The sequence below is a fragment of the Eschrichtius robustus genome, chromosome 17 (assembly GCF_028021215.1).
Source record: "Eschrichtius robustus isolate mEscRob2 chromosome 17, mEscRob2.pri, whole genome shotgun sequence".
NCBI classification, from domain to species: domain Eukaryota; kingdom Metazoa; phylum Chordata; class Mammalia; order Artiodactyla; family Eschrichtiidae; genus Eschrichtius; species Eschrichtius robustus.
Window position 1 is genome coordinate 4,802,700 of NC_090840.1, and position 24,013 is coordinate 4,826,712.

General features: G+C 48.5%; 1 protein-coding gene and 1 non-coding gene across 4 annotated transcripts in view; both read left to right on the forward strand.

Moving 5' to 3' along the window:
* Nucleotides 1-8,270: 8,270 nt before the first annotated feature.
* Nucleotides 8,271-8,343, forward strand: TRNAW-CCA (transfer RNA tryptophan (anticodon CCA)). The gene has a single exon. It is a non-coding gene; the product is annotated as a tRNA-Trp (tRNA).
* A 1,978-nt stretch (nt 8,344-10,321) lies between these two features.
* LYN (LYN proto-oncogene, Src family tyrosine kinase) overlaps nt 10,322-24,013 on the forward strand; it is a 111,035-nt gene continuing 97,343 nt past the window's right edge. For 2 of the 3 annotated variants that reach the window (XM_068526037.1, XM_068526040.1), the window contains exon 1: nt 10,322-10,410. The gene's annotated coding sequence lies outside the window, so the exon portion shown is untranslated. Of the gene's footprint in view, nt 10,411-10,650; nt 10,697-24,013 lie in introns of those variants that run through there. The other variant, XM_068526039.1, reaches the window with a different exon arrangement.

Below are 24,013 nucleotides of genomic sequence, written 5' to 3' on the forward strand. Positions count from 1 at the left end.
ACTAAAAATAAAATTACCATATGACCCAGCAATCTCACTACTGGGCATATACCCAGAGAAAACCGTAATTCGAAAAGACACATGCACCCCAATGTTCATTGCAGCACTATTTACAATAGCCAGGTCATGGAAGCAACCTAAATGCCCATCGACAGACGAATGGATAAAGAGATGTGGTACATATATACGATGGGATATCACTCAGCCATAAAAAGGAACGAAATTGGGTCATTTGTAGAGATGTGGATGGATCTAGAGACTGTCATACAGAGTGAAGTAAGTCAGAAAGAGAAAAACAAATATCGTATATTAACGTATATATGTGGAACCTAGAAGAATGGTACAGATGAAGCAGTTTGCAGGGCAGAAATTGAGACACAGATGCAGAGAACAAACGTATGGACACCAAGGGGGAAAGTGGTTGGGGGGGGTGATGAATTGGGAGATTGGGACTGACGTGTATACACTGATATGTATAAAGTAGATGACTAATAAGAACCTGCTGTCTAAAACAATAAATAAAATAAAATTCAAAAAAAAATGTAATCAGGTTGGAAAAATTTTTTAAATATTTTATTGAAGTATAGTTGATTTATAACGTTGTGTGAATTTCTGCTGTACAGCAAAGTGATTCATATACACACACACACACACACACACACACACATACACATATATATATTCTTTTTCACAGTCTTTTCCATTATGGTTTATCACGGGATATAGAATATAGTTCCCTGTGATATAAAATTAATTTTTAATCCACTGAGAAATCCATTCATCCAACAAACTTTCACTGAGCGTCTTCACATACCTGATGCTGTGCTAGTAAAGGTGAGTAGGACACCTCAACTTAAAGCAGCTCAGGACCCTCCTGGTCCTGCCTGGGGATGTGGCCACATGTCATCTGCATTCGAGGATGAGGTGGGTCTTCATTGAAGGATGGCAGGAGAGCGGTAGGATGCAGCCTGGTTCCGGTTCAGAAGCCCTGCATGGACCCCAGCTCCCCTCTCACCACTCATGTGACCATGAGCAAGTCTCTTCATTTCTCTGCGTCACACTTCCTCATTTGTAGAGTGAGGGTCTCATCGACTGTAGGACACACTAAGCAGCACGTGTGGCAAACATAACTGTGAGAATTACATACATGGTGTACATAAGTGAGTGCCCAGCTCCTGAAACAGACTGGGGACTCAAGAACTATACTAGTTTACTAGGGCTGCAGTAACAGAGGACCACAAACTGGTGGCTTAAACAACAGAACTTTATTGTATCGTAGTTGTGGAGGCCAGACGTCCAAGATCAGAGTCTGGTTGACAGGGCTGGTTCCTTCTAAGGCCATGAGGAAGAACCTGCTGCCTGCCTCTCTCCTAGCTTCTGGGGGTTTCCTAGCAACATGTGGTGTTCCTTGGCTGGTAGATGCATCACTCCAGCCTCTGCCTTCATCTTTACATGCCTTCTCCCTGAGTGCAGGCATGTCTACCTGTGTCCAGATTTTCCTCTTTTGTAGACAGTCATATGCATTTGGGGTCCACCCTAATGCCCTCTCTTGACTTGATAACCTGCAAAGACCCTGTTTCCATATAGGTCGCATTCACAGCCCTGGAGATCAGGATTTCAGCATCTTTGGGTGGAGAGAATCCAACCCATAATGACTGATGCCGGGTCTTCCCCACAAACCAAGGCTGGACATCGCCTCCCTGGGCTCCCACATTGTGGTGGCAGCCTCGCACTTTATTTGGCAAACTCACTGCAGCTCCTGTGCACTGTGCTGGGAGCTTAGAGCAACAACAACCAACAAACACAGAGCAAGAGACATAGCCCGGATCCTCCTTCATTCCACCGTCTGGTGCAGGAGCGCCATGTATCAATAGATAAATAACAGCATTAGAAAGGGTGGAAAGTGACAAGTGTCAACAAGAGGTAGGGGTCACTTTCTGTAGGATGTCAAGGGAGGAAGAGAGGCGATGAATCTAATGAAGGCTTCCTGGAGGAGGTGGCACTTGAACTGGTCCTTGAAGGATGGGTAAGAGTTTACCATGGGAAGGTGGAGCGAAAGGGGATGTGTGAACACAAAAATATAAAGGTACCTGTCAGTGCGGCCTAAGCCACATAGAAATACCTCCATCCCACGTCCTCAAAGCATTCGTTGGGTTTCTGTTCCTCCTCCCACCTCTTCCCCTCCCTCACCCCCAGTGCCCCGGGCCATCACTACTTTATGCAGAGATTAGGAAAACCGGTCACTTCTCTGCCTTCACAGTACTTGTGTGAGGCACATGCGACTTGCTTTACAGACAAGCAAAGAGTCAAATTAAGTACAGTTTACCCAGTAATCACAGAAGAACCTCTTCAGACCCTGGGGTCACGTAAATGAGCAATTCAGGCTCCAAATCATACTCATTCCGTCAAAACTCTTCCACTGGGTGGTGAGGTAAATATCATCTTAAATTCTAACTTTCCTAATGCGACATTTTTCCTTTTGTAACTTTGAATCCTACCGACAATGAGACATGAAGAATCCCTGAGTAAGAACCAGATAGCTCATGGGACAGTTGTTATTTAGGATAGCAGGAGCTGAACAATATACAATGGTAACAGGACCATCTAATCAATGTAAACAGGACTTCCAAGGAACAGACACACATAAACTATTTAGATCGACAAAAAGACACACCCATAAACCCACCCTGGAACGAACCCACCCTTTAGAGGGTGGTTGAGATTTTACTGAGGGACCTGCAGGAATACCCTGCATTTCCTGGACTTTTCTGGAAGTGGGGTTAAGGAAAGGAAGATGATTTCCATGGAGGCGCAGAGCTCTCCCCTCACACCTGAGCCGAGTACAAGAGGCCCCTGGCTCGTCGGTCAGACCTGCTCCGCGGAGACAGGACGGTGGGGCTCATACTAACACACACCAACCTCTCTTCACACAGAGTTAGAATCCAGAAAGTCCAATGAAACACTTCTCGCCTAACAGCAAAGGTGGCCATGTGTGTACAAGAAGCGGTAATAACCAAACCGTGTTATCAGGCTGACTCTGCAGAGACCAGGGGGGGATTCAGCTGATGCCTCCTACCAAGGCAAACAACAGAAGCCGAATTCATTTGAGGCTGAGATCATTCAAAGGCAGCGTAGACAGAAACAACATCCAAGACGGTCGTCAAACTGAATACACACCTCTGTGCATAAAAATGATACAACACTAAGAACCTACTGTATAGCACAGGGAACTCTACTCAATACTCTGTAATGACTTATATGGGAATAGAATCTAAAAATGAGTGGATGTATGTATATGTATAACTGACTCACTTTGCTGTACAGCAGAAACTAACACAACATTGTAAAATCAACTATACTCCAATAAAAAGTAATTAAAAAAAGAAAAAAAGGGGCTTCCCTGGTGGCGCAGTGGTTGAGAGTCTGCCTGCCAATGCAGGGGACACGGGTTCGAGCCCTGGTCTGGGAAGATCCCACATGCCGCGGAGCAACTGGGCCCGTGAGCCACAACTACTGAGCCTGCGCGTCTGGAGTCTGTGCTCCGCAACTAGAGGCCGCGACAGTGAGTGGTCCGCGCACCGCGATGAAGAGTGGCCCCCGCTCACCGCAACTAGAGAATGCCCTCGCGCAGAAACAAAGACCCAAAACACAGCGAAAACTAAATAAATAAATAAATAAATAAATAAATAAATAAATAAATAAAAGGTAATGTGAAGTTCTTTTAGAAAGAAAAAGAAAAAAGAAGAAAATGATACAGCACTGGCCAATGCAGATAAAAAATATCAGAATATAAAAGTCATTAACTTTACACAACCATCCTCATCTGGCGCGTCTTCACCAGATGCTGTGTTTCTGGAATCGAGTTCAGAGAGCCATGCCGCTTCTGGTCCCCAGGAGGATGTGCAGGCTGACTGAAGGGGTCGGTGGGTGAAAGAGGGGTGATGGCCTGAGCCAGACCCTGAAGGGCCCCTGACAGGTCATCGTGAAAGGTCACGTGGACAATTCTGTCAGCACAGAGTGACGTCAAGTGCTGGGGAGGAGGCCGGGTTTGTTTCATGCCAGGAAAGCAGCGCAGACACCCACGGGCAGCCCTTTCACGCTCACGATTTTAACTACTTTGTGGTCACGTCTATGACAGAGGCCAGGGCGGCAGCCCCATGGCAAGGCCTCAGACGTGACCCCTGCCAGCTGTGAGCAGCGGGGAGGGTCTCCACCGACAGGAGCGTCTCTCCACACACTTATCACCTGGTCCACGGGGTGGGACACACACTGGAGGCCCTTCCTGGAGCCCCCACGTGGAGCCTCTGAGACTGGGTACAACTCAAGGTCCCCAGATCAACGTAACCAGGAATACTTCCCCACGGAATAGCTACTTATAGGAGAGCTTAAAAGAAGGTGGAGTAGAGAATGTAACAGGAGAGCCTAGCAGCGCTGCAGCTGAGCTCTGGCTGGTCCACGCCTGGGCCTCGGCCCCAGCCCAGCCAGCCGCAGCGGGACTCCTGCTCAGTTCTGACAGTGGAGCTGATGGCCTCTGCTCATCGCTGGAGATGGGCACCCCATCCATGCCTCCCTCTGTTAATCGACTTGTTTGTTGCTGTGACCATTACAGGTGATCATCGGAGCTGCATCTTCCAGAAGGAGTTAAGTTGCGCAGGCAGCTCTCAAGATCAAGGTCTGCATGATGCACCCCTGGACTCCTGGAGCAGGGCAGGTGTCTTTCTGCAGCCCTTTCCCACCCAGCACCTGCCTCAGGCCCCAGCCTTGCTTCCTGGACTGCACTGGCTTACTTCCCCTGAAGCCCAACTTCCTTCATGATGTCCTGGGCACCACGTGACCCCTTGCCCCTTCATCTCCATCCAAACTGCCACAGTCTTAATGCCGATCGACCTTAAGAAAGGTCTCTGATTAGACTACATCATGAAGCTGCTCTGAGAATCAAGTGGTTTTATGCTATTCTGTTTGATCCTTGCCACCTGTTTTTCCAAATTCTTCCTACCTCCTTTGACTGACACATCCAGTTCCAGAAAGTTCATTTTGTTCAAAAGTAATAGGATACAGCATTTGGCAACCATCACAGTGACCGTCGACTCAGGCAAGAACTGTCAATGGATGCTTAATGGGGAAAAGTCTGATGAAGACTAGGAACCTTACAGTAGACACAGAGCACAAATATGGTTAAACATGGACAGTCAGAGAATCTGGCTGAAGGATATCTACTGATTCTTTGTGTTATGTTTGGAATTTTCCCTAAGTCTGAAATTGTGAAAAGCTAAATACATGAGTTCCTAGAAACCAGAGGGGCACCCAGAAAACAGGTTTGGCACCTCTAGACATGAGACCAGGGGACAGGGCAGACCCTAGGGTCCTGCGACCAGCTCGATTGGAGGGGCTGGGCATCCTCACTGAGGATCAGAAGGTAGGAAAGAGTGGGAGGTGGCCCTGGGGACTCCTCCTCAGAGAGAAAACAAATGAAGTCAGAAGCAATTCTCCCTCTTACCTTTTGCGTGTTCCCTGCTAGACCCTAGGAACCCCCAATCTGACTTTAGGAGACAATTTCTTTTTTAAAAAAATTTATTTTATTGAAGCACGGTTGATTTACAATGTTGTGTTAGTTTCTGGCGTACAGCAAAGGGATTCAGTTGTACATACATATACTGGTTTGCATTTGCCAATCCTAAACTCCCACTCCATCCTTCCCCCCTCCCCTTGGCAACCACAAGTCTGTTCTCTGTGTCTGTGAGGTTGTTTCTGTTTGTAGATAAGTTCATTTGTGTCATATTTTAGATTCCACATATAAGTGATATCATATGATATTCGTCTTTCTCTGTCTGGCTTACTTCACTTAGTATGGTCATCTCTAGGTCCATCCATGTTGCTGCAGATGGCAGTATTTCATTCTTTCTTATGGCCGAGTAGTATTCCAAGGAGAGAATTTCTTATGCATAGCTGACGATTTCGGTCTCATTACCATGTAGAACAATGCTGTGTATCACTGAGTAACAAATTAACTTTGTTGTGAATTTGATAAGATTCCAATCCCAGTTATTGGTGATACTACTTTTACTGTTTGTCTCAGTTTTAACAATTTCTTGTTCAGGTAGCTTGGGTCTTCCTTCACAAATGTAAAGGAATGGAGAAGACTCGGCCTCAATTTCTCCGTTTGCTTCCAGGCGCACGGTGCTGTGTCTCGGGTGTTTCAGGCTGAGAAGCCTGAACTTTGTAGGCAGCCTTGTCGCCTAAGGGACTGAGCTGGGGACAGAATGGGGTTCAATTCCAGCTCCTGCCACCTCAGCAAGGTGAATTTGGAAATGCCCTGCTGTGAGATGAGAAACTGGGGGTGAATGATGTACTTTATTTATTTAATTAATTAACTAATTTTTTGGCCGCACGGCTTGCAGGATCTTAGTTCCCTGACCAAGGATCGAACCCACGCCCCCTGAAGTGGAAGCGTGGAGTCCTAACCACTGGACCGTAAGGGAATTCCCTGAATGAATGTACTTTAGGTTGAAGTTCAAGTAAAATGTTTAAGGGACATTTACATCATTTTTATGATGTCCCCACTTCAAACAACTTGCTTGATTCATCAGTGCCAAATGCGTCAGATGAAAGGCTCTCCAGCGTGTTTTACTAGGAACACTGGTGAGAAGCAGAAATCCATCTGTCTGGCAGATTTGTCCCATATTCTCCCAGGATGTCTGGCCAGGGGTCTTTCCCAGTGGCTCCCCATCTTGGCTGCTCACTGGTACAATCTGGGGAGATTTGAAGTCTCTGAAAGTCTCTGATGATTGGGACCCCGAATCCCACCCCCAAGACTTTAAAGACCTGGGAAGGGAATTCCCTGGCGGTCCAGTGGTTAGGGCTCCGAGCTTCCGCTGCAGGGGGCACAGGTTTGATCCCTGGTTGGGGAACTAAGATCCCACATGCCGGGCACGGCAGCCAAAAATCAATCAATCAATAAATTTTTAAAAATAAATAAAGACCTGGGAAGGGCCTGGGCTGGTGATTCTCAGGTGCCGCCAGCTTGTGCACCACTGTTCTGCACCATACGCTCAGGTCTGTGGCCACATTTGCAAGGGTCAGAGGGAGAGTCTTAGCCTCCGCTCTGCCCCTCCCCGCAAAACCAACCTGGGGGCTTCCGCAGACGAGCCGTAAGAGTCCCTGAGTTGTGCTGAGGAGCCTGAACCCATGGAGGGCAGCTCTAGAGGGGCACTGGGGACAGTCCACAACATGGCAGCAGGTGGGCTGCAGGTCAGATGGCGAGGTGGGTGGGCTGACATGAAAGTGTGTGCAGAGATGACCAGTCTCAGCTGTAAGTGCCGTGATCGGGAGTGGGAAGTTGAAGGTCGTGATGGAGGAGAATCTCCTTGAGGTCAGGCCTTTCTTTTTCCTCCCACGGAACGATGGGCTATTCCTACACACAGTAAGTTCTCATTATTCGCGGGAGTCTTGGTCTAGACAGTCGCCACAAATAATGAGTTAGCGAATACTGAGCCACTGTTCCTAGGAGGAATACAGGGTTAGGTGGCTGGGAGCCTCTGGCTACCACATTTTCATCAGTTGATTGATAGATAACCTTGTTTTATGCGTCTCTGTTTAAAGACACCTTATGTAATGTATATTGTTGACTCAGTGACACTGAACTCACAGCCAACAGCATAAGTCACGTCCGAAGGCAGCTCATCTGCTACCTTGTTTCCTCCATGAAAGCACATTACAGCCTTCTTGTGCTCTGGGCACCAGACAGCACTTTAGCACTATGCTCAGGGCTATTTTAAATAGTGAACTCACCAACAAAAGGCACAAAAATGCAAAGAAGTTGCACTAAGCAGATCACATAAGGACTCATGTTTGTATTACAAGAGCTAAAAGGAGAGGGCAGAGAAACGCCTTGCTGACCTCAGCTGGGAATTAGGTGAGTCGGGCGACTCAAAACGCTCACCGCTGTGCTCATGTCCACCAACGACTGTGAAAGCGCTGCCTGTATACTGACTTTGGGGTTACAAGTAAATGTTAATGAGTAGGTGAGTTTGCAAACATGGGATCTGAAAAAAATGAGGATCGACTATACCTAGCTGACGCCATTTCCACTACTTCTCCTGTGTCTCCCCCCACCAGTCGCAGCCCTCATCTCCTTCAGAAGCCCACTTGCCCGTTAAGGGGTCTCTGCTGATTTGCAGCTGCCTCTGATCACTCCATTCTGTGCTCACTTCTCAACAGAGAATCTGTCTGACAGCAGGAGAGAGAGAAGTACAAAAAGCAATGCTGGGACTTCCCTGGTGGTCCAGTGGTTAAGACTCCATGCTCCCAATGCAGGGGGCCCAGGTTCGATTCCTGGTCAGGGAACTAGATCCCGAGTGCCTCAACTAAGATCCTGCATGCTGCAACTAAAAGATCCTGCGTGCCACAACTAAGACCTGGTGCAGCCAAATGAATGAATGAATGGATAAATAAATAGAAGGGGTGGAGCTTGGGGAGGGCTATTTTGGGGGTAAGGGATTTAAAAAGCAAAAGGGATTATTAAGGGATTAGAAAAAATCATGTGTGTGAAACTTTTGAAAATTGTAAAGCACTGCAGAATTTAAGGAAATTTCATTCAATAAAAAAATAAAATTAAAAATACATAAATAAATAATACTTCTGGGGACCTCTTTTGGAGATCCTTACTTTTATCACACAAAAAAAGAAGTGGTGGAGCTTGGTGCAAGCCCAGCTCTGCCCGCTGCTGTTCTGTTCATTGCTCCAAGAGCCCTTTCACCATAAACACTAGCAGGACCTTCCAGATGGATTAGCCAACACCAAACATTCTGTGTCCCGTGCCTACTTGCCAGTGCCTTTAGCCAGGACCTCAAGGACTCACTGGTAATAGTAGATATTTTAAACTAAGGCCAAGATATTTGAGGTCATTCTGAAGAAAAGTCCAGGAAACGGGCCCTCAGGTAGTGAATTATTCCATAGGAATCATGACATGATCAACACTTTGCAACAGGTAACCCGATCCCTCGTCTTCAACAGGAAACTAACCAACTACATACCAGGGATCATCACAGGTAGAAACCATCCTACTTTGTTGTTGTTGGTTAAGGCAGTAGGCTGGCAGACCGTTTCCTCTGTTACCAGTAATAAAATGACTGCTCCCTGGGTCATGTTATAAGACGGCAGACTGGACCGCTGGACTATGGCTGTAGCCTCAGGTGGGCCGGCCTCTCAAGAACATTGTTAATAAAAGGTCATCGGTCTCACGAGCTTGGGGCCGTGTCTGGCACCCAATAGGCCCTATGTAGGTGTCTGCTATTGTTAACACAAAGTCCAATCTCCTACAGGGAGCTGTTTATTTCCTCGTAAATGCTACACTGCAGTGCAATGCTGAGATCCCAGCGAGTGGAATCTTGCTTAGAACAAGACTGATAATCTACCTTGGGTTTGTACGTGGCATTTACTGAGTTGGACCGTGAGCTTGAAGATGCAGTCATTCTTTCAGCAAACGACGGTCAGGCACCTGCTGTGCGCCAAGCACCGCGCTACACGCCAAGCACCGCGCTACACGCGGGGGTGAAGGTGTGCCAGGCACAGGGCGAGCCCTTTACATGCTCCCAGTACCCTGTCTCCATTTTTCCGGGAGGAGATTGAAGTTTTGAGGAACTGAGGAACCCCCAGGCCATTTAAGTCCACGACCACGCCCCACCCCTACCAACGCCCTGAACACCCCCGTGTACACCCTCAAGGAGCGACTCTGCTGGTTAAGAACTCAAGGAGACCCTGAGCATCCTCTCTCTAGAGAACTCCAAACGTTGGGGGAGCAGAGCGCGCCCCTCTGCTGCCAGGGGCACCCCGCTTCCTAACACTCGAGCGAGTAGGTTGGAAGGGAAGGAAAGGAGACGCGAGGGGTTCCGTCGCTGTGCCAGGACGCCAGGCGCCAGAGGGTCTCCTGGAAGGTCCTTCTGTCCGCCTCCGCCGGAGGAGGTCGGGCCCGGGGCGGCTCCACGCTCCGGAGCTGCGGGCTGGGACGCAGGTTTCTCTGCCTTCAAAGCTCGGCGCGACGGCCACGCCAAAGCCCCAAACCTTGGGCAGGGGCCAAACGGTCACTTCCCCGCCCTCCAGGCGCGGTATGCAAATCCGAGCACCAGGAAGTAGCTGGGACCTCCCGGCCGAGCTCGGCGACGGCCAGTTCCTCCGCCGCTCGCTCCGGGCCGCCGCCGCTCGCTCCCGGCCGTGGCGCCTCGGGGCCGGACGCGCCGCAGCCTCCAGCCCGCGGCAGGCGGGGCGGCCGCGCCACCCCGGGCCCCAGCCCGCACCCCGAGCCGCGCGCTCCCCGCCCCGCCGGGCCGCCCCGTCGCGGCCCCCGCTCGGACCCCCGGCCACCGTGGAGCGACGCCGCCGCCGCCGCCGCCCCGCGACTCGCACCCGGAGCTGGTGAGCCGCGGACGGGAGCCGGGGGGCGGGGGGCCGGGGCGGGCGTCTCCGCAGGTGTCTCTCGGCCCGGGGCGCAGGGGCGGGGCGGGGCGCGGGCTGCGGGCGGGGGCGGGCGCACCGCGGGGCCCTCCGGCGCCGCCCCGAGGGCCGGATGCTGTCCCCGCGCGGGCCGCTCCCTGCGCGGCGGGGAAGCCCCTGTCCACGCGGCGCGCGCGCGCGGCGGAGGTCCCGCGGGGACTCCTCGCTGGCACGGTCCGCCGTCCCCTCCGGGCCCCGGGTCCCCGAGGTGAGCGATGCGGCCCGGCCCGGGCGCCCTCCGAGGCCGGCGGGCGGCCGCCCTCCCCGGTGGCCCGGCGGGAGCGTGACGTCCGGGCGCGGCGGCGGGGGCGGTGCGCACCCTCCCGCGGAGCCCGGCGCCTGCCGGCCTGCGGGGCGGCGGTCCCGAGCCCCCGGCGGCCGAGAGGAAGCGAGAGTTATTTTAAGAATTCAGGGGTTGCCTTTCCTTCGCCTTGGGGGAAGGGTGTGAACGTCAGTTCTCACTTTCCTGCGTTATCTCCGGCGTGGTTTTGTGTGTGTGTGTGTGTGTGTGTGTGTGTGTGTCTGAGTGTCTGAATTACCCCAACTTCTTTGCCATCTCAGAAACTCGAGTTCAACCCGGGTTTCGCAGTTTCCTAGCTGAGTGTGAACTTGGGCCTATTATTGAAATTCTCGGTTTGGGTTTCCTTATCTTTAGGAGAACATACCTACCTTCTGAACTATTTATTGCACGTAAAGCCCCAAGCACATACTAGGCATTCCATAAACGGTGCTGTTATTATTGCGAATAATTTTGTCCATAACAACGAGGCTCCCTGGTTCTTTGCAATTTGATGGGTTTTACACCTAAACCTGCTTGTCAGATTTAGCCACCTGACCTTACTAATAAATCTGCAGAATAAATACACCTGAGACGTGCTGTCCCAAAGCGGCGCCCCGGAGTCTGACTCACCCTAAGAACTAGCCAGTGAGGAGGTTTGACTTGCTTTTGATTTCTTGGCTACCCCCAGCGGCTGTAGGGTTCAGGAGGGCAGGGGCGTTCTCTCTGGGCAGCACCATCTAAAGCTGTGCGGAGGGGAATATGCGCTGAGAGAATACGGGAGCTTACTGAGTACTCGTAAGTACGTCCTGATAAGGTAAGCTCTGCTGGAAAAGGGTAGGATTCAGGTAGCTCTTGGTTCTCATTTGGAAGTAAGGAAGTCAAGCCGTTTTGAGGCTTGAAGAAATTTAATTTGATCACAAGGGGCTTTTGGTGACTAGGCCTCTTTGTTTTTTGTTTTGTTTTTATACTCCATCTTTATTGGAGTATAATCGCTTTACAATGGTGTGTTAGTTTCTGCTGTACAGCAAAGTGAATCAGCTATATGTATACATATATCGGCTGGGCCTCTTTGGATGCAGAATGGGAAAACCCTCTTCCTGAGTGAAGGACAGAGGGCAGCTGATGTAAAGAAGCCAGGAAACCTGAGTTTGGGTCTCGTCCACCATTTATCACAGCTGTGATTTGGGATCAATTACTTGGGCCATTTATTCCGCCAGTATTTCCTTCACAGCAGTAACTAGAGTTATATTATGATTTGCCCATATGTGTATAGTCTGCATTCACCACTACTACGGTGAAATCCCTGTGAAAACAGCTTTGTCAGTCTTGTCCAAAATGCTAGCCCTGGTGCCTGTCACATGGTCGAGATTGCTTGGAAGAAGGAAGGAAAGTCTGCTCCGAGCCTGGCCCTGTGCAAGGCCGAAGAACAGGCTGGCCCCTAAGGCATCTGTAGCTCACTGGTCCTCTCTGTCCTGGATTCTAAAATGGGGATTTGAGGAACTTTTTTGACTGTCAAGTTATCCCAGCACTAGTGTTCTAAGTGGGCATTTCCACTCAGGACTGGTTTCTGTGGTGTATCACTGGGAGAGAAGTCTTGATTTGGAGTGGTAAGAGGTGGTAAGAGGTAGCCTGCAAAGACTACATCTGGGTAAGATGTTGCCCAAAAAGATGCACTTTATCTTACAATCATCGGTATTGTAGAGAACTTGTGATATCTGTGTCCCATCCCCACCCATGGCATTCTCTTAGCAGAAAAGTGATCCAGTGGGGTTGTGATTCAATGACTTCCAAAGCCTTTTAGTTCCATTATATTTGTATTCAAAAATAAACCACTGAAACATTTGAGATGCCAGCTGGTTCAAATGAATATATGGACTTGTAACTTACAAAATTAAACCACATTATCAGGCTTCCCTGGTGGCGCAGTGGTTAAGAATCCGCCTGCCAATGCAAGGGACACGGGTTCGAGCCCTGGCCCGGGAAGATCCCACATGCCGCGGAGCAACTAAGCCCGCGCGCCACAACTACTGAGCCCACGCGCCTAGAGCCCGTGAGCTACAACTACTGAGCCCACGTGCCACAACTACTGAGCCCGCGCACCGCAACAAAGAGTAGCCCCCGCTCGCAGCAACCAGAGAAAGCCCGCGCACAGCAACAAAGACCCAACGCAGCCAAAAATAAATAAATAAATAAATATTTATTAAAAAAAACACAAAAATGTGGGACCATATTATCCATAAACAAACCCATATTAATTTAAAATTTGTATAAATAGGAATATATGTCCCCATCATGGAACACCGTTACAGCCCCCTCACACTGCGGATCTCAGTGACCTCTGTGTCCTCAGGCATGGACAGTGTTGACACGGAAAGGTCATCACAGTCATTAGCTGGGGCATTGATCAATGACACATTGATGGCAGAGACAGCCTCCTACCTTTCCTGGGCTCTTCCTGGCAGTGATGGTGCTGATACCTTTTGCTTATCCAGGGCTCTGAAGCCTTCTGAACTGTGATTTCATTTGAACCTCTCATGACCCCCGAGGGCAGGCAGGGACAGATACCAAAAAAAAAAAAAAGAGTTTAGGCATATCCAAGGTCACAAGCCTGGTTAAGTGGCATCGCTGGGCATAGTAGGTATGTTTTCTGGCTCCAACTCTAGAGTTTTCCCCACTTTTCTGCCTTTAGACCTGTAGTAGGTACTCAACTACTTAGAAGTAAATAAATTAACTTATCATTTAATAAACATGTTTAAGACAGAATCACAAGGTAATTTTCTTCTATCACTTGGAAACTGTCTGAACTAAGGGGCTGTCAGAGCAGATGTACTTAGGCTCTACTGAGTTCCTGTGCCTTTCAGCTCGGCTTCCTGCTTGGGGCTGGGGGAGCTCTGATAGCTGCCTAGGTGACACCTATCCTGGCTGCTGTCAGAGCAGCTCTAGTGACTGCCTTGGGGGCTCACCAGTGCTTACTGGTTACTATAGAAGTACCCAAGTAATACTTTGCAAAGGGATTCCCTTCAGCCTCTTTAGAAACCCTACGAGCCTCCCTGTGTGGTTGTTATAATAGGGAGAGTTGTCACTCGAGGGCAAAATATAAAGTAAGGAGAGAGGGCCCACAGGATGCACATGGAGACACACTGCCCGTTTCCTGGGTACCTGCTATAAACAAGGCTCGTCCTACGCCCACACTCCTACACTAGATAGACATTCCCTCCCGTCTTTCAAGATTGACGAAGAGCAGGACAGGGAAGAGGAAGTTGGTCAGAAGTACTGAAAGATTTCTTACAGCTGTCTGGTTTCCTGATACTTAAGTTGTGAAACTTTGAGTTCACTCTCTCATCATTTCTGACATTTATTTTGAGTAAGTTCCCATTTGGGGGAGAAGCCCAAGTGTAGAAAATAGTAGGGAAATCTGCCCATTGAGGGATTCAAATATTTGGAACAGGCCAGTTTAAGGACTTGAACCTTATTTTAGATATCCTTGGCTTCCGTTAGCTGGAAGGGCTCCCTTGTAATTTAGAACAGCAAGTTTCAGGAATTACTTGGGACGATGTGTTTAAAAGGCTCACCCATGCTGACAGGTTGCAGGGGCCTGTTATAGCCTTGGTTCTTAATTCCTGGGCTGCTTCTTCAATCTTGTCCTGAACTTTACTTTCCCTTAGTACTGAGTAAGCATCAACATTTCTTATTTGCTGCCAAGCTAGTTCGGGAAAGTTGGATTTATAATCAAGGTATAGTTTCCATTTGTAAAGAACTCTTCCAAAGTGTTGGTTCTTTTTTTTTTTTAAAGGGAACGCTATTTGTATTTATTTATTTATTTTTGGCTGTGTTGGGTCTTCGTTTCTGTGCGAGGGCTTTCTCTAGTTGCGGCAAGCGGGGGCCACTGTTCATCGCGATGCGCGGGCCTCTCACTATCGCGGCCTCTCTTGTTGCGGAGCACAGGCTCCAGGCGCGCAGGCTCAGTAGTTGTGGCTCACGGGCCTAATTGCTCCGCGGCATGTGGGATCTTCCCAGACCAGGGCTCGAACCCGTGTCCCCTGCATTGGCAGGCAGATTCCCAACCACTGCGCCACCAGGGAAGCCCCAAAGTGTTGGTTCTTTAACTGTGCTTTATTTGCATTTTATTAACCTCAGTGTATTTCCAGTGTCTCTTCTCTAACTCCCCTCTTCAACTCTTTCCCCACTGTTCTACAGAGCCTTCAAGTCATGAGTTGATAGGAGTTGACCGTTATTGGTTGATCTCGGGGTAACTGTGTTCCTTCTTCATCACGCTAAGATGTATAAGGGATGTTCTATACAATAACTACGGACGGGGATACATTAATAGAGTCCATCGGAGTGGGCGTTTCTCAAGGCTGGGAGCTCTGCCTGCCCTTGGTGAGGTGTAGGACACAGGGAAGCAGTCTTCATCCCGAGGCTCAGGGGGTCTTTACGTGTGTCTCATTTCCATTTCACAGTCCACACTTGAGACAAAGTCAGGTATTGCTGGGCCTGCGCACACGGCCCCGCTTCTGTGAGCCCCGAAGGGCGCTCTCTTTACTGACCCCGAGTCATGCTGTTTGGAAGCTCTTTGTCGCCTCTCCCCCGGGTCAGGGGCGCCCCCCCCCCCCCCGGGGTTCGGGCCCTCGGGGTGGCTCCGGTCTCCGGTGAATGTTAACCCCCGGGGGCGGGGAGGCGCGGGGGCGAAGCTGGCCTCAGAGAGGCCGTCTGGAGGGAGGCCCACTTCTGCTTTCCACGGGGAAGCTGCGGCCCGGAGAGCAGAAGTGCCGCGGGAGGCCCACGACAGGAGGAGGCCGGCCCGGAAGCGATGCCCGCCCTGGCCTTCGGCACCAGCCCGCACTGCTTTTTCTTGCGGGTTCGGGCTCTTTCTAGCACCTTCTGCTCTGTTCCTTTTCAGTTTGTCCTTGGGGAGGGGAGGGGAAAGGGGGGAGGGGGGAGGGGAGGGGGGGAAGGGAAGGGGAGGTGGGGGGGAAGGGAAGGGGGAGGGAGAAAAAGAATGAGCCTCGCCCTCAGGGTGGAGCCTCTTCAGGCAGAGCCCTGCGGCGGCCATGCTGGAGTTTTTCGGCCACAGAAAGATGGACGTTTTGAAATTCTGCATCATGGAAACTGTTACAAAACTCTGAGTGGACGTTTTGAAATCTTTTAATGTTCAGGTATTATAATAATTTCTTAATCCTAACTACAGTGTTGAGTGCTATTTTAAAAATTACTCAAGCTATAGCCTCTTGTTAAACATTTGGGATAGATCAGTGACTTGCAAACTTGTTAACCTTGATCCGTAGCAAGAACCATCATATTTTACCTTGGGCCCAAATGTGCATCCATCTGTATGCCAAAAAAAAGAGAAAAGAAAGAAAGAACATTTGGTGAAAAGCCCCTCCTCCCAGCTTGTTGGGGAGTCTGACCCCAGGCAGTCCTCTGAGGCCAGCTTGGTGAGATGGGGCAGAGTTTTAAATGTGGACTTCCCTGGCGGTCCAGTGGTTAGGGTTCGGCTTTCACTGCTGTGGCATGGGTTCAATCCCTGGTTGGGGAACTAGGATCCCACAAGTGGGGTGGCCAAAAATAACTAAATAAGTAAATAAAATAAAATGCACAGAGGTGGTCCCAGCAATTCCACAAGCTGCAGTCCAGTAAGGGGGGTTTATTACACAAACATAAATTAAGGTACATCCATACGATGAATGGTACACCTTGCAAATGTCTTTAAAAATGGAATTAAATTACATTTCCCGATATGAAAGATGCTTTTAAAAAGCTGAACACAAACTGAGACGTAATATATATGACCATTTCTGAACTAAAATATTTCTGTGTGACGCATAATTATAAGCTATGCACGTCAGTAATTGTTTTATACTAAAGTTTTCAGCACTGATTATTTCTGGGTGATGGGAGAACGCTGATTTTTCTTTTTTGTAGATCTCTATTTTGTTACAAAGAGCATGACTTATATGGTTTTAGGACAGCGGTGTAAGGGGCGATGACGTGTAATAAGCCAGCGTGGCGGCAGAGGGGAGTTGGAGCGATCGGGAAACTTTGGGGCAAAAGTAGCCCTTATGATGGCTATGTGGATATCATTGCAGGCAGACCCGACCCTGGAGGAGCTCATGCGTTGCAAACGTTGTAAGCAGACAGGATATTTTTCTAAAGAAGCGTCCACTTATATTTACTTATATTTAGGGCTAAGTTTCTTGAGAACCCACCATGAGTCAGGCCCAGCATCGGGAGGAAACCCCGCAGGGGAGAAGGAGCCGCGGGCGGCCGGGGGAGAAGAGACTGGTTCCTACAGCATCACTGGGCGGCCAGGCAGGGGTGGGGCTGTTCGCGCAGGCGCCGAGGACCCTTGTCCCCAGGACTCAGTGTTGCATTGCACTGTGTAGACGGAGGTGAATGGTGGAGCCTTTTTATGGGCAGCCGTTTTTTTCCCATCACAGTCAACTTCTTGCCTAGATTCTAACATAATAAAGTATTGGTGATGTCGCCAAAAAATGAAGCGACACTGAGACACTCATTGTCTGCTCTGAATAGGAGGATGATTAACCCGGGGGAGGAACGGGGACTTCCACAGAGGTTAATCTGGGGCCAGAAAGTAACATTTATTGCTACTTGACTTGACATCAGACTACATCATTTGTAGTCAGTAGCGAGTAGGAACTTGATGACTGCCCCGGATGGTGAGGCGCTTGCCCAGACATTTATCTGAATCTTCCTGATGAGGCAACACTGCTGAAGAAATAAGTTTGGAGTTGAGGTCTGAGTTTCTGTGGGGTTATCGGTATTTTCCATTTGATTTAAATGGAGACTAGTTATTGTACGGCGGCAGCTCGGTGTTGGCAGTGTTCTTGCCACGTACAAATTAGTGTATTAAAAGCATCACCATAGTTAGGAATGGCGACGGTTGGACAAAATGGCATAATTTGGCAGTTATGCGAGGAACGCCCTTGCATAATCAGACATGGCATGTTGAATAGCTGATGTATTCAGTGCCTACGAGGGATTATTCATTTTAACCTTGAGAAAAGATGGTATATCATACGGTGGAAAGAAGATGGACTTCCAAGTTAGACGAACCTGAGCCCAATCTGCGCTCCAACGCTTGTGACTTATTCTCACCATGTCTTCATTTATAAAATGACGATAACAGTACCACACCTGCTTCTCAGGTGTGTGGTGGAGATTAGCAGAGTGGATCCGTAACCTCTGACGCTGTTTCTGGTACACAGCCGGCACATAATAGTACAAGGTTTAGACGCTGTCTCAGCATCTGTAAAGTTCAGAGTCTAGCGGGGGAGTCTGCCCTAGGCCATCCTTCCCAGCACGGTGTTTGCCCTGGGCTGGAGCCTCCGCTGTCGCTGTCGTGGGCCAGCTGAACTTCTGATCTTCCTGAGGTACGAGGAATTGCTAGAGGCTACAGGCGTGAGCAGGATGGCCTCTGCATTCAAAGATGCCCTCAGGAGTGGGACATGGGGGCGTAAATGTGGTTTTCAGAGTCTGCTCAGTGCTGCCCTAGACGTGTACGTACAGAGTGCTCTGCACACAGGAGGACAGGACTCTTGGTGACAGCGAGGGGACGATGCTTGAGCTGTGTAGGATGGGGGAGAAGGAATTCACCGGTCGGAGGCTTTGAAGGGAGGCATCCTTAAAGAACGAGAGACTTCATAATCTGAGGAGTGACATGGGGGTAGCGGATGCAGTCCCTGCTTCAAAGAAATTTCTAATATACAGTTTATGGTCATCAGGATAATCAAACATGCACCGAAAGAGTTAGTTTTTGTCTCTCTGGACCGCATTGACTTTTCCAGTTGTTTCAAATTTAACGATGCCAAATCTATTTAAAAAAGAAAATTCAACAATTTCATAACTGCCTGCGTATATTTTACTTTATGGTTTTCAGTTATTTTAAAAGCTTTAAATAAATGAAGATAACCACTAAATGAGGATTTAATTGTCATTTGCCATAAATTCCTTTACCAGTGGATAACCTTTCAAGAGTCTAGTAGGAAAAAAATTTCTGGACATTTTGGTAAATGACTCAAATGTTACCTTATTGCTGTGTTAATGTCTTCAACTAAGGCAGCCCAGTACAGCCCAGTTTAACAAATGACGTGTTTCCCCTGGCTTCAAGTGTCAACCACCGGGCTCTTGACATCACCCATCTGCCTTAGTATCAAGCATGAGAAGCACAGACTCTGAGAGAAGGAAGAGATTTTGTCAGTGTGTCTCATACATAGTCACCTTCCCTTGAACATTGGGTCTCAGAAGTTAGGGTCTGTCCCAGGTGATTCTAACGCAGGTAAGGAGGTCACATTGTGAAAAGCACCGTGACAGGGATATTCCTGTTGCCCAAAGCAGCCCGTTTCATTTTTGTCCAGCTGTGGATATTAGAAAGCTTTTCTCTCGTGCTGCAATGTTTTATTTCCATCGTTTCTGCTTGTCAGTTCTAGTTCTGCACTGTTTTTGCGCAGTTGAAGCCAGCCGCTGTCGGATTGACTGAATATCCATCCACTGTGGCTGTAAGTACAGGATGTGTAGGGACACGACTGTTGGCCTGTCCACCCAGCACTATTACTCTGCCTGTCTTCCCTACAGAACCCAGATCACATCAGGATCCATCTTCTCCACTGAAGTTTCTGCAGACGTTTTCTGCGTCCCCATCTACAGGGTGGCCCTGATTGGTCAAAGGCTCTTATTCTTGCAAGTGATTGGTTCATGAATGGTGTACTTCGGGTTGGACGGTAATCAGTAAAAAAAAATAATGCTCCACAGATGGTCCTAAGATACAAACAGAAAAGGAGTGGGGGAGGGAGGAGAGAAGGGAAATGAGACATGGATAAAGGATAAAGAAAAAAAAGCCTTATGTGAAAGTCAGGAAATTGGAAGGAAGATAGTATAGGTTATCCTGATTACTAATTTGTGATGTACACAGTAGGTGGTTGTCTGCTCTTTGTTTCTCCTAGTCACACAGGCTGGTGTGGCATTAATGCTGATTACTGGGCTTCTGTAATCACAGTGGATTTTTGAAATGTATATTTATTGAGTGCTGTGTGTTAGGCATTGTGGTGGGTATAAACCTTAATAAGTGTGAACTTCCTGTCCTAAAGAGTTGATCGTGCTCTATCCTCTCTGGGCTGTTCACACACCAGAGGCTGACAAACTAACTTGCTGTGGTCGTGGGTGTGACCATCACCTTGCTCGGGAAATCCCAGGGCATCTGAATCAGTGCACAGAAAACAAGTAGTTCTGGTAAGAAGGAAGGCAGTGTGTAAGTGGTTAGAGCACAGGATAGGGAGGATCTGGAATTAACCAGAAAACCAAACACAGAAACAAAACCCAGAAAATAACAAATGCTGGTGAAGCTGCAGAGAAATTGGAGCCCTTCTGCACTGCTGGTGGGATTAGTAAAATGGTGCAGATGCTGGGGAAAACAGTCTGGCAGTTCCTCCCAAAATTAAACACAGAATTTCCTTTTGATTCAGCAATTCCACTTCTGCGTGTAGACCCCCCCAAAATTGAAAGTGGGGTCCTGAAGAGATACTTGTACACCCATGTTCATAGCAGCGTTATTCACAATAGCTAACTCAAGTATCCATCAACAGATGAACGGATAAACAAAATGTGGTCTATACATGCAAGAGAATATCATTCAGCCTTGAAAAGGAAGGAGACTCTGACACAAGCTACAATACGGATGAACCTTGAGAACAGTATGTTAAGAGAAATAAAAGGACAGATGTTGTATGGTTCCATCCATGTGAGGTACTTAGAGAAATCAAATTCATAGAGACAGGAAGTAGAATGGTGGTTGCCAGGGGCTGGGGGAAGGGGAATGGTAGCTGTTGTTCGATGGATCTGGAATTTCGGTGCCGCAAGATGAAAAGGGTTCTGGAGATGGATGGTGATGGTTGCGTGAGGTTATGAATGTACTTAATTGTACACTTAAAGATGGTTAAGATATAAATTTCGTTATGTGTATTTTATTACAATTAAAAAAATGAGTTTTAAGAAGTTGCTCGATAAGCAGAAATGTGTACAAATAGATGAGGGTGGTCTGGAGGACATTTCATTGAGTTTGCTGAGTTGCCCTTGTTCTGACTGGGGATTTGCCCACCTAGCTGACTGGGGCTCAGTTGTTTGCGGGGAAGGGGACGGGGTCTCTAACTCTGCGTTAATCCAGGGCCATGTGGATTGATGGCTGACAAGATTTTGTAATGGCTGTGGTGTGAGTTTATAATGGAGAATTTTACCAAGGCAGGGCTCGGGATTGGAGAGTAAGGAGGAGCTTTCTAACAATCAGAGCGGCCTGCAGGGGACCCGGCTGGGGTGTGAAGTGGTCCTTCTCCATTACAAGTCAGAAGTTTGTAAGCACAGGCTAAGCGACTCTCTTGCAGGACCTTTCAGAAAAGGTGAACTAGATGCCTCTGAAAGGTGCTTTCTGATTTGCTAATTCTGTCATTTCTAGCCACGGACCCCCAATTCCAAATCACGTAATAGGAAAGAATATTCCTAATGGAGTTCTTCTTCATAGATGTGAAGAGGAGGATTTTTTTTTTTACGCTTTCCCAGTGTGGAGGTGGTTTTTTTCTTTTAAGTGTAATGTACATGTAGCAAAACGCAAACACATAGGTAAGCCTAGCTCCAAGCAAACCCTCATGTAACTTCCCCCAGATGGGGAGGCAGAACAATGCTCACCCACAGTATCTCCAGTTGCACCTCCCCACGCTCTCTCTCCTCAAAGGCATCTACATTCCTGCGGCAAGTTTTAGCTGAGTTTCCCGTGTTGGTTTTTTCACAATAAAGTGTTAGAAATTGAAAAGCAGTACGAAGCCATTTGGTTTGGCAGATGAACAGCTTTTCAAGCTGTGGGTTTGGCTGGCATCAGCATCTCTGTGTTGAATGACTACAGTTCAGTGGGAGGAGGACAAGTCCTGGTCTGGTTTTATACCCTGGCTATTCAGTTGCTAAAATTCTCACACTGGGTTTGATCGGAGCCTTATTTACATACCTGTTTATTCAACCATTAGTTAGTAAAATTAGATGGCGCTCGCCATACATAGCTTGTTTTTCTACCCATCTCTGCATAGCTCAGTAAATGTATAAATGCAAATTTAGAAACGTGGGTGTGATAAGGGTGGTTTCCAGTGACCCACAAGTAATCAAACATCCTGCTGTGTGACACAGAGCCAGTGTGCACACAGACATTTAAAAGTACCAACTGGCTTTGTGAATTCAGTTATGACGGTCTTCATAAAATGGGACTCTCTTTTTTGATGTGAAGAAACACAGTACCCTTATGACTGACTGTTTGTTCTGCTTCTCGTAGTTTTGACATTTATTTTTGTTGGGGGTGAGAGAGCGCTGTCGTTTGACCTGCGGAATGCATTAGCCCATGAAGTAATGCTTCATCTATTCATGATTCAGAGAACATTTCTTGGATGCTCGCCGGTCATGAATATGCATGCATTTGACTTGCCCTCCCATCCATTAGTTCTGAATGGTAGAATTGTTCCAATATGCTCAGGAAGTTAAAATATTTTTTAAAGTAGGACGAGGAGTATAACTTTCTATTTCATATGAAATATGAAGAACGCACACAGGCAGCAGAGTACGGAGGTGCCCACCTTCCTGCGAAGAAGTCACAGTTGTGGTCCCGAGGTCAAGGCTGGGAATGACCCCACCCCAGGGGGGGGGGGGTCACTGAGCCCATGGTTTGACTGCCTGCAGTTCCAGCCGCAGGTTCATCTTCCTCTGGCCACAGCTGCTGATGCTTGCTCTCTGCGTTTTCACCGTTGCATGATCCGGAAGATTGGAACCGGGAGGGAAGCCGGGGACGGAGGGAGGGGCGGATTAGCAAGGGGACCGGCCAGAGCAGGGCAGGTTTCCGGTGAAGAAGTGCATTCCTCAGCTGAGAAAAGAAAGAGAAAAGATGGGGAAACAGTTTAGCCGGCTTCCTTACCCATCTGCTGGAGGTGGTGGGCTGTGCGTTGGTAGCAGTCTAGGAGCTTGCGTGGCTGTGTCGCGCCACGGCTGCCTTGACGTGCCTGAGGAGCAGGGTACGCGTAGTAGTGACTCTCTTTTAGCTCTTCTACTTAAAAAAGTAAATAAAGGTCCTCTCCAGCAGAATCTTCCAGGATGGTAGTAAAGGGCAGTGCTATTAAGCCTGGATGGAAGTTCCTACGGAGGGAATGCTGGGAAGCGGTGTTTTAAGTTCTGGGGGTGAAGTGTGGGCATTTGCCCTGCTGCATTCTGCTGCCTCCCCACCTGCCCCCCACAACCCCTGCTGCCCGGGCGTGATGGCACTGCTCTCAACCCCCAGGTTTACTTGGCGGGAGCAGCGTCTGTGAGCCCCAGCTCCCCGCCTGGAGAACGGGCATGACCATAGCCTCTTGTGGGCTCTCACAGGCCTCAGGTGAAATGGGATCATTTGAGCCAATTCTTCCTCTTCTTTGTGAGAGGAGCGTCCTCCGGGGATGACAGACAGCGGGCCCGGTCACATGACCTGGCTCCACCTTCGCAGGTATGAATTCTCACAGTTGGAGATATAATCTTGGGCAAGTCACCTGACTTCTCGACATCTCCCTGTGGCCACGGGTCATGTGAAGATTCATAACAGAAGGTCTTTTGAAGTTCATCTGTGATTATTTATGTGGACGTACTTGAAACATAATAGAGGCCTCACAAACATTTCCTATTTGCTTTTCTTTTTGCCCAAGTGATCAGTTTTTGGCCATCATAGTCTTTAGGGAGCTTATTCTGTGCAACGATATGGAAATGACTGAAAAGATTTTGCAAAGGCTGTGGTCTTCTGAACCTAGATGCGCGCTTGGACTTGAGCCCGAAGTGCATTTTGAAATGTTTGTCCAAGCTCAGAAGCACCGTGTGTTGCTAAGGGAAAGAATGTTTGGATGAACGATGGACAAAGGAGGAACCACACCAGGATGACTTAACTTTTCCATGCTGCCTGGGCTCTGCAGGGAGCTAAAGGACCTTTCTGGCTCATAGGCCCCCGAATCTAGACTGTCTTACTTACTGAAGACTAGATAATGATGAGCCTCAAGATCCAGACTGAACTCACTTTGTTCAGACCAAAGACTGATGTCTGAGGCTCAAGGAGAAAAGGAGCTAGGAGTGGTTAGTTTGGCACAGAAGGGAAAGCCAATGTCTTTCTTTTTTTTTAACATTTTATTTATTTGTTTGTTTATTTATTTATGTCTGCATTGGGTCTTCGTTGCTGCACGCGGGCTT